Genomic DNA, 10,862 nt, shown 5'->3' with positions numbered 1-10,862 from the left:
GCTGGGGAGAAAAGGGCTCTACCGATTTGCTGTTGATCTCCCCTGATGAGTTTGTAGGCAGCCACCAGGTCCCCCCTCAGCCTCCTCTTGCTGAGGCTGAACAGGTTCAGGTCCCTCAGTCTCTCCTCATAGGGATTGTCCTGCTGCCCTCTCACCAAACGGGTGGCCCTCCTCTGAACCCTCTCCAGACTGGCCACATCCCTCTTGAAGTGCGGCGCCCAGTACTGGATGCAGTACTCCAACTGCGGCCTGACCAAAGTCGCATAGAGGGGAAGTATCACCTCTCTGGAGCGGCTTGAGATGCATCTTTGGATGCATGACAAGGTATGACTGGCCTTGCTGGCTGCGGTCTGGCGTTGGCGGCTCATGTTCATCTTGGAGTCAATAACAACTCCAAGATCCCTTTCCGCCTCTGTGCTTTCAAGAGGGGAGCTCCCCAGGCTGCATGTATGCTGTGGATTCCTTCTCCCAAGGTGCAGCACCCTGCATTTGTCTGCGCTGAACCCCATCCTATTCTCATCTGCCCACTTTTGTAGTCTGTCTAAATATGTTTTCAGCCTCTCTCTCCCCTCAAGTGTGCCCACCTTGCCCCACATCTTAGTGTCATCAGCAGACTTGGACAATGTGCTTTCCACCCCTTCGCCCAAGTCACTGACGAAAATGTTAAACAGTGTGGGCCGGAGGACTGAGCCCTGGGGGATCACACTGCCCCTCCACTCTTCATGGCTCATCTCCATGATTAAGTCCCTCTTCTGCCCCTGCACGTCCCCCCACACCCCTCACATTCTCCAAGGGTGGAAAAAAAACCAGGTGTTTGACCTAGTACTTGGGCAGCCTCCCTATGTAGCAAACCCATTTAGGGTTGCTGGCCAGAAAACACTGGGACTATAGGTCTGAGTGCCACAGATGCTGCTGGTCTGCTGGAAAAGAAGCTGTTACGCCTTCTGGAGGGTGGAGGAGGGCCTGGGAAGGGATGCTATTTCCATGGGTCTCGGAGGAGTGGGAATTCCTGCTGTTTTGCTGGATGTTGGATGGTTGTCTGGGACCATGAGTCATCCTTGGGCCACATGCCAAATGTTGGGCAATACTCATAGAATCATAGAAAATGAGGGTTGGGAGGGACCTCAGGAGGTCACCTCGTCAAACCCCCTGCTCAAAGCTGGGCCACCCCAACTAGATCATCCCCACAAAGCTTTGTCTAGCTGGGTCTTACAAACCTGCAAGGATGGAGCTTCCACCATGTCTCTGGGTAACCTGTTCCAGTGCTTCACCAGCCTCCTGGTGAGAAAGGGTTTTTCTTACATCTAACCTAAACTTCCCTTACTGAAACTTGAGACCACTGCTCCTTCTTCTGTCACCTGGCACCACTGAGAACAGTCCAGCTCCATCCTCTTTCAAATCCACCTTCAGGTAGTTGAAAGCTCCTATTAAATCCCCTCTCAGTCTTCTCTTCTTCAGACTAAAGAAGCCTAGTTTCCTTTGCCTCTCCTCATAAATCTTTTGCCCCAGCCCTCTCACCACTTTTGTTGCCCTCTGCTGGACTGTCTGCAATTTGTCCACATCCTTTCTGTAGTGGGGGCCCCAAGACTGAACACAGTACCCCAAATGTGGCCTCACCAGTTCTGAATCGAGGGGAATAATCTCTTCCCTTGACATGCTGGCAACACTGCTACCAATGCAGCCCAGTATGCCATTAGCCTTCCTTACAATGAGGGCACACTGTTGGCTCATATTTAGCTTGTTGTTCACTGTACTCCTCAGGTCTTTTTTTTGCAGAGCTGCTTCTTAGCCTGTCAGTCCCCAATCTGCACAGGATTGTTCTGTCCTAAGTACAGGACTTTGCTCTTTTCCTTATTGAACTGTATGAGATTTAGTTTGGTCCAGTCCTCCAATTTACCTAAGTCTCTCCAAATCCTAGGCCTACCCTCCAGAATATCTGCTACTCCACCCATACTGTAGCCAAGGGCCAGAAGAAGAACATCTGACGAGATACCTGAGGCACCCTTAGTCTTGCATATCTGCTTTGCTTGCTTGACTATCCCCCCAGATCATGCACCCCCAACTCGAGGGAGAGGGGAGCCCAGAAGCTCCTTTACTGTGGCATAGACACTTCCTAGCTGTCGAAGAAGAAAGTTTATGGCAAGGCATAGGCAACACATAGGGGGTGCATGTGCACTCCCTGAGAGCACTGGTGCCTCCCTTGAGAGTGAGTGTGCTTGCCTTAGGTGACAGGCAGGGGGGCAGGTGGAGCGCTGGTGCCCCCTGCAGAAGTGCCACTGGTACTTCCGGCCTTGGTGTCCAGCTGCAGGGGGACCCCCCTCCCTGCCACTGCTACTGCCGCTGCCACCTGCAGACGGTCCCCGCCCAGCCCTCCCTCACCACTGATGTCTGTGTCATTGCCTGCGGGCAGTTGCCGTGCGTCTCCAGCCTCAGGAGGCACGCATTGCCTATGTGGCACAGGATGGAGAAACCTGCCCCAGGAGGGCCAATGCCAGTAAGTCTCGCAGCACCTCCCTTCCCCTCTTTTCACCCAGCAACAGGCTCAATGGTAGGTGGCACCTGGACACACATTCTGTCTCTGCTGGGGAATCTATTCCCCCTGTCATAACATCTTCAGCAGTGGCACTGAAAACATCTGCTTTGAAGAAGAGCCACAGCACAAAAGTAGCCTGGTTGATACACCTGGACCTCTGAAAATCTGTTTCCTGTCATTATCCCTGGTAAGAAATCTATGAAATTTTCTCAAACAATGACTCATTTAAAAACCCCACACTCATAATATTAAGGAGACACCAAACTAAGAGACAGCCCCTTTAACATGCACCAATTCTCATTAATTTGTGTGACTGAGAAATTGTGCATCCTCCAAGGACTCTCCAACTCTAACAAAGAAACCTGCTACTCCCCATAACTTAACTTGCATTACAATGTCAAAACTTTACTCTTGACTTGCCCCCAAACACACAACAGATTTGCCATTTTGTCTGGGCACATATGTCAAAACATACTTGCTGGGGTTGAAGTTAAGGTTTTGCATTACAGCCAGAGCCTGTGTAGTAGATTGTTTTATTTCTTGGTGGTAGAAGTGAAGATGCAAGGTTTTTATGTGTTGCCTCACCCACTCTATTTAAAATGCCCTGCTTGAAGAAGAAAACCTTCTCAACAGGTTTTACTGCTGCTCTGGTTTCTCCTTAGTTTCATTTTCAGCTTGCTCGAACATGCACTGGGTGGGGAGCGGTGCTGAATGAATGGGGTATCAGAAAGGGAGAGATTGATGTAGGAAGAGAGAAGGTGATAGGGACATACTAAAAGTAGTTGAACACTACTGCTGCAATGCTGTTGAGTCACTCTGTAGGTTGGTGGTTGACCCGAATGTCAATGTCCATCCAAAGAATACATGCAAATATGATATAGAGCTTGAAACTGAAAAGCAGGGGCTGACCGAGAATGAAAATAAATCCTTTATCTGGCGTAAAGACATGAGATAGTGGAGCAGGTTCACTCCTCAGCTTCTTCCAAAACTTGACACACAAGAGCAAACTGGTCACACTTCTCAGGAAAAACAGTAAGACAGTCGTTTACTTCTGGAATTATCTTCTATACCTTTCTAAACATGGCTTTAAATGTAGCCACATGTAGAACAAGGCTCACTGGATATGTGAGAAAATAAAAGGAAACTTATTTCTTTCTGAAGAGACTTTGAAACCTGTCATTCCTCTTGATTTATTATTTATTTTGGTTTTTGCTACAAATTGCAATCAAAACATGAATGGTAAATATAAGCTGGGAATGCAATATAAGACAAAGCCAACAATTCAGTTGTTCCATTCCCTCAGAGAACTTCTCTCACAGCTCATTCTTAAATACTACAACTAGTACTGCAGTGAGTAGAGATTGCGTCTCTGCCAGCATTAATGCCTTGTACCTCCTGAGGCTGGGTGGGGCACGGTGACCGCCTGCAGGCGGTGGCAACGGTGTGGCGGCAGCAAGCAGAGACTGCCTGCAGGCAGCCACAGTGATGTTGGTGGCGAGGATGGGCCGAGTGGTGACCGCCCATAGGCAGCTGCGGCTGTATCGGCAGGGTGGCGAGTGCCAAGTGGTGATCGGTGACTGCCCTCAGACGCTGCCAGCAGGATTGGCAGTGGCCAATCTCAGGGGGTGCACAGCCAATCTCAGGGGGTACACGTGCATGCGTATGTACCCCCTATGTGTCACCAATGTCTGCCAGATACCTTCTGAAATACCCTTAAGTTTCTGCTGCTTTTCACTCTAAAATGTGTGGGAAAGCCTGGAAACCTACCACTTGTTCATCTCTCTATGTACCAGCCTCATGAGTAGTCAGTATCAGGTATTGCAAAGAATCTATTTAACCCCATGTAGTTTACTTAGAATAGGACAGAGTCCGATAAATATTAGTTCTGTGACTGGCACAGGATTTCACACGTGTGGTTTACACTATTTTCCTGCAAGTCACTATGATTTTGAGCTTTTCTGTGCAACTAATTAAGATCATACCTGCTTCTGGGTGTTTTTTTTACAGCATGGTTACTTAATGAAATGTCATTTCACCCCTGTGTTTCCTTTTGAGAGATACTGCTGTGCAGTGGCCTAACCCTCATATCCTTTTATGAGTCTCTGGCTCAATAATGCCTTCCTTTACCATGGAGACAGATACCACTCCAGGTTTTGTTTGTACTGGGAAAGTTAGCTGCTTTGGAAAATATGATACCTACTTTATTAATTATTGTTACATAGCTCTTAGTCTGGTTTAAATTGGTTAACCAAGTAAGCACAAGTGGCTGGTACACTTTGTTACTGACCTACCTAGGAACAAGACAGACTTTTCTCTAGGATTGTAATCATTACCATCCCTTGATGTTGCCGGAGTGCTGTGGTACGTGTTGCCAGACTAGATCAACCAATGACCCTCCAAACCTGTTTGTAACAGTGTGTAGTATGATGTTTGCATTCAAGAACTCATGGGAAATGGGTCATGCTCCAAGGAATGCAAATATAATATATATATTCAAAAAGGGGAAAAGTAGGACCTGTGACAGGGGTCCCTAACACCTGTTACTGAGGTGAGTGAGTAGGCTAGGATGATGTAGGCATCAGGCTGCAAACAGAACTGCAAGCTGCACAGCCGACCAGCCAGGTAATAAAGAACATCTAGGCTCCACAGGGGATCTGGAATATGGTGATCAGAAGGAGTGAAGCCTAGGAACAATATAAACCTAACTCCTGGGCTGAGCAGTCAGTATGGACCAGACAGTAAAAGGAGTTCCTTGGAGGAGGAATGAAAGAGATGTGGTATATTGAGTAAGCCCCGAGGGGCTGAAGCTTGGGGATAGCCAATAACAGAATGGGGGGGGATGCCTCTGGAAAGGTACCTTGGAAATAAGACAGCATTGCTTATGCTTTCCCAACCTCCTTGCCAGGACCAGCATCGTGCACACATACATACATATGCACATCACCAACCCACACTTAAAAAAAGAATTAAATGCCAGGAGGGAGGCCTTGTGCTCCACAAGAAGAAGCCACAGGCAGCCATTAACATCCATCCCCCTTTTCCCTGCCCACATGAGGCTGAACCCTGGAGGTGCAATGCAAGCCTCCTGGGCTGCTGGTTTCCTCACTGGTCAGGCCTCAATGATCTTGGCTGCCTCAAAATTGAAAAAGAAAAAAAATGCCTTTTTGGTTGCACTTAGTTTCCCTTCCTCAGAGACACACTGAACGTTCCGACTGAAGCATGAGCCTAAAATCTGGGGCTCGGCATCGCATACCAACTTTGGGTTTTGGCATGCCACACTGAGCCCTGCAACTTTCAGCCCTGAAGCCCTGGCACTGGCCTGATGAGTTCTGGGACCATGGCAGCTTGTCATGCGTCCAGTGAAAAAAATTTCCTTGTGCCCACCAGGCACCCACTTCCCAGTGGAATCTCTGAGGCCACATCCAGAATTGAAATCATAACATTCCCACTCCTAAATCAGCACACCCCCCTGGGCCAGACAACAAGACTGGTGGCCCCTGTGCTTTTGCAACCTCCCTGCCTAGACCAGCAGCATGCAAACATACATACATCACCAAACCACACTTAAATAAATAAACAAATAAAATTTCAGTACCAGGAGGGAGGGCCGTGTGCCCCTCAAGAAGAGGCTACAGGCAGCCAAAAACATCCCCCTTTTCCCTGCCAGCATGATGCTCAGCCCCGGAGACACAACACAAGCCTCCAGGGCTGCTGGCTTCTTCACTACTTGAACCTCAATGGCTGCAGCTACCTCAATGTTGAAAAAGAAAAAAAAAACCTTTTGGCCACACCAAATTCTTCCTCAGAGGCACTCTGAGTGCTCTGATTGAAGCACAGGCCTAAAATCTGGGGCTTGACATGGCATACCAAAACCATTTGGGTTTCGGCATGCCATGCTAAGTGCAACAGCTTTCAGCCCTGGAGCCTTGGTGCTGGTCTGATGGGTTCTGGGGCCCATGGCAGCTTGCAGTATGTCAGGGTGAAAAAATAAATTCCTCATGTACACTGGGGATCCACTTCCCAGCCCAGTCTTTGGGAACACACCCAGACTTGAACTCCCAACATCTAGCTCAGCACACAAACCCCTAAGCTAGATAAGTTTGCTAGCACGTTTCCCAACTTTCCTGCCTAGACCAGCCCCCCCCGCCCCACTAAAATACATTAAAAAAAATTCAAGGCTGGGAGGGCCCTGTGCCCTGTAAGAGGAAGCCATAAGATGCAAAAGATTCAATCACTTTACAAGAGTTTGTAGAAAGGAGTAGGACGCAACACAAAAGAAACAGTGGGTGCAGGGTCTATGCCAGGGGTGGGCAAAATACAGCCTGCGGGCTGTATCTGGCCTGCCAGGCACTTTAATTCAGCCTGTGGTGCCCCCATGGGTTACTGGTGCCTCTTGAGTTGGGGGGGGCACGTGCTGACACTAGTCAGCAACTGGAGGTGCGGGGGGGATGTCTCCTGTGGCCTATCTCACTCATCACAAAGCGGCCACACCGCAGTCATTTCCGGAAGTGGTACAGTCGTTTTTGTTGGCAGCCCCATGCCTCAGCCAGTGCTTGCAGGGGAGGCACTGGTGCTTCCACCTGCCTGCCGGCTAAACAGGGAGTGTGGCCTGACAGGGGGTGCACCAGTGCTTTCAGGAGGTGATTGTGCCCCCCCGTGCTCCCCCATATGCATAACCACTGGGCACCCCACAATGAATTGTGCCCCACCCAGCCTGAGGGTGGGAGCGAAGTGCCTACACCTGCCCCCAACATACCCTATTATGCCTCACTCCCACCCTTGTTGGGGGAAGGGCTGTCTCCACTAGCATGGGGCGGAGTTGCTGCTGCAGGCTTCCTTGATGTCCCGCTCCCTCTGGCCAGCAGGTAGGGAAGGGGGGTGGGAGTGGGGCTGCATCTGGGATGGTGTGCAGGGGGTGGGGCTGGGGCTTGCTCCAACATGAAGCCCTGGCCTGGGGGGGCAGCAGTGAGGATCAATAGAGTGCCAGGGACCCTAGCAGGGCTTCAGTGGAACCAGGGCTAAGCAAAGATTCATGGCCAGCCTCCTTATTTTTATCATTATTCCATCAAGGTGTGGCAGGAGAGATGGGTAGGCACCCTAGGGGGAGAACAGGGCATTGTCACAGAGCCACCATGGGGCTTCATGGCTACTCCTGGGTCCCTGATGTGTTACAGATAGCTGGAGACCAGTAGCATATGCATCTAGGGCACTCTAAGTCTATATGCACAAATTGATAAAGAAAAATCTATATGCACAAATTTTGAGAAAGAAAATTAGCTCTGGTATATGGCTGTAAGAAATTTCATATATTCATTTATGGGAAGCCTGTGATAGCTGAAGCTGATCATGAACCCTTGGTAACTATAGCAAAGAAAGGGTTATCAGACATGTCACCCAGGTTACAGAGACTTTTCTTTCAACTGCAAATGTATGATCTAGACATACAGTACATGCCAGAAAAACAACTACTTATTACAGATATGTTGTCCAGAGCATATGACATAATGGGAACTGACAGAATTCCAGACCCAAATGTAGTACATGTTAATCTAATTCCTGTCACAGATAAAATGTGAGCACTAATTGCAGAAGCTACGGCTCAAGACACCACATTGCCAAAAGTGATAACAGCTATTTGTGCTGGTTGGCCTGGAAAACATATATCTAGCCCTTACTCTCAGTTCAAGGAAGAGCTGTCAGTCCTGGATGGCATTTTGAAACATTCAAAGTCTCACAACTTGTTGGTTCAGTAGTGCTAAAGAAAGACATGTTAAACAGAATATACAAGGGGCATTGTAAAATGCAAAAGGAGAGCAAGGGGTGCTCTATATTGACCCAACATAAATAATGACATAGAAGATGCTGTAAAGGCTTGTACAATGTGCCTAAAGTACAGATCAGTGCAAAGAAAAGAGCTCATGATGGTTATGGAAGAGCCCATAGCTCTGTAGTATCAAGTGGACATTGACTTATTCTTGCGTGCAGGAAAAAATTGTGTTTTATTGCTGGATTATTATTCTCACTGTCCTGAAATTGCATTGGTTGAAAGCAAACTATGTCATAATTCTCATCAAATCAATTTTTGCTACACATGGGATTTCATGAATTGTGAGAACAGACAATGGACCTCGATTCAACTGTCTTGAGTTGAAAGAGTTTGCAAACAAATATGGATTCTGTCACAACACTTTAAGACCTAAATACCCACAATCCAATGATCTGGTGGAAAATGGAGTACAAATATTGAAGAAATTATTGAAAAATCTACAGATTCACATACCAATGGTTACCCATCACTCTTAAATTACAGGGCAACACCCATGAAGCATGGATCATCCCCAGCAGAAATGCTGTTTAACAGGAAACTCAAAACCAGGCTGCCAAATCTTGTGAATGATGCTCATCAGAATGAAAAGCAAGACGTGAAAACACTTTTAAAAATTGACAAACTCAAACAAAAACAGTACTATGACAGGGATTCCAGGGAGTTACCACAACTGCACAACAAAGATATGGTGCTTATTTCAGATGGACAAATGTGGAAACAAAAGGTACTAGTTTTCCATTAAGTAGCTCCCAGATCTTATAAAATAGTCACAGTGGAAGGACAGGTGTTAAGAAGGAACAAACAACACTTGTAGTTTGTAAAGGGGAGAAAAGAAGCATCATCATGAGATCTACCTGAAAAAAGGGCTAGCATCAAAGCAACAAGAAATATCAGGGAAGATTGCAAATGACACGTAAGTAGAGACATCTGAACAAGGAAAGCAACAAGAACTGAACCAATAAGGATTGAGAATGCAGAGAAACTAAGATCACTTAGAGCTAAAAAGCCAACCCAGATACCTGTTAAAATGTGCTTTAACTACGGGTTGAACTAAACTGCCACTGTAAGTATTATATGGGTATTTGTTACATGTAAAGGGGGAAGATGTGTGGATACTTTTAGAAGTGTTATGCATAACATTCTTATTGTTCTATAACCTTAACTCCTTGGTCTTTTGAGAACAACACACCCTGTGCCCCCCTTTGGGGATAGGGTGTATGGTGACTGGAAGAGGTGGATCAAAGAGAGCAGGATATAAGCAGGGCTCTGGAAGACAGCAGGCAGTTGGACCCAGGTAGGAACCAGAGAGATACTCTCTGCACGGAGCGAAGAAGCTGTGTTCATTGTAAGTGAGCCTAGGAGGGCTGATGGAGTGGGGACAAGTCAGTGGAACGATGGAGAACCTGAAGGAGTGTTTAGGGAGTGAGCGTCTCAGCCAGACTTCAGTTTTGGTTGTGTGTACTTTTATTTGAATTTTGGGCAAAGTAAGCTCCAAGACACATTGCAGCTGAAAAGGGAGAAGGGAGTCTGCTAAGGACACTGTGGGGTGAGTGCTATGTGGGGTGTATGTCATAGATTGTGAGCAGGGTGTGTAAGGCCCCAGAACTAGCAAGACTAATTGAGGGACAAAGAAACCCTGGCGAGACTGAGCTTACTGAATGACAAGATAGCCCCTTTCCAAGGTATGTATAACGGGGCAGAGCCACCCTGGAAAGAGATGGGTAAAGATGGATGTAAAATCAGTTCCTCCTCAAGATCTCTGAGGCACAGCTTACGAAGTGCCACAATTGTCCATGGCTCTAAGGAGTGTCTGAGTGGGATTTGGATCAAAGGGACACTCCAATTGTATATCGAGTCATTAGAAATGAGGGGAATGGACCTGAGAGTTGGTGTTGCCAGATGGGGATGAAAGGGTGATGTATGGCTTAACTAGAAAATGCAGGTACTGCGTCACAGTAGAGCGAGGCAGAAAGATAGTGTGAGAACAAGTAGCATCCTTGATGCTGGGTATGAAATCTGAAAACCTGGGCCAGAAATACAGGAGCTGAGGGATACTGGATGTGGCCAGACTCTTACCCCATGAGTTTTTGAGAAGGAAGAGGGGTATGCAACAGAGGCCCTTACTCCCGTGCTCTGAGGGGACTGTACCTTCCCAAGCTCAGAGGGGGTGTGGCCAACGAAATAACCCCAGCAAGGTGCGCCTCCAGTCTCCTTTTGAAGCTCTCCAGGGCAGGTTCCTGCAGATGAACGCATTAACCCGGCCCTGGGAAGAGGTGGTGACTCTCCCTCCTGGACAGACGCGGGAGGTGGGGCAGGGCCGGACGCCCCCTGAGGTCCGCGCCGGGGCCGGCGCCCGCTCTCGGAGGAGCCTGCCGGCCGGCCCACGTGTGTGGGTGCAGCCACTTCTGGCCTCTTCTGCCGGCCGGGGGCGCTGCCGGCTCGGCGGGCGGCTCTCGGAGGCGCATCTGCCTCCGCTCCTCCGCAGGAGGCGCCTGTGCAGAG

Source organism: Crocodylus porosus, unplaced genomic scaffold (assembly GCF_001723895.1).
Source record: "Crocodylus porosus isolate Cpor-Errol unplaced genomic scaffold, CroPor_comp1, whole genome shotgun sequence".
NCBI lineage: Eukaryota > Metazoa > Chordata > Crocodylia > Crocodylidae > Crocodylus > Crocodylus porosus.
This window is presented reverse-complemented; position numbering follows the sequence as displayed.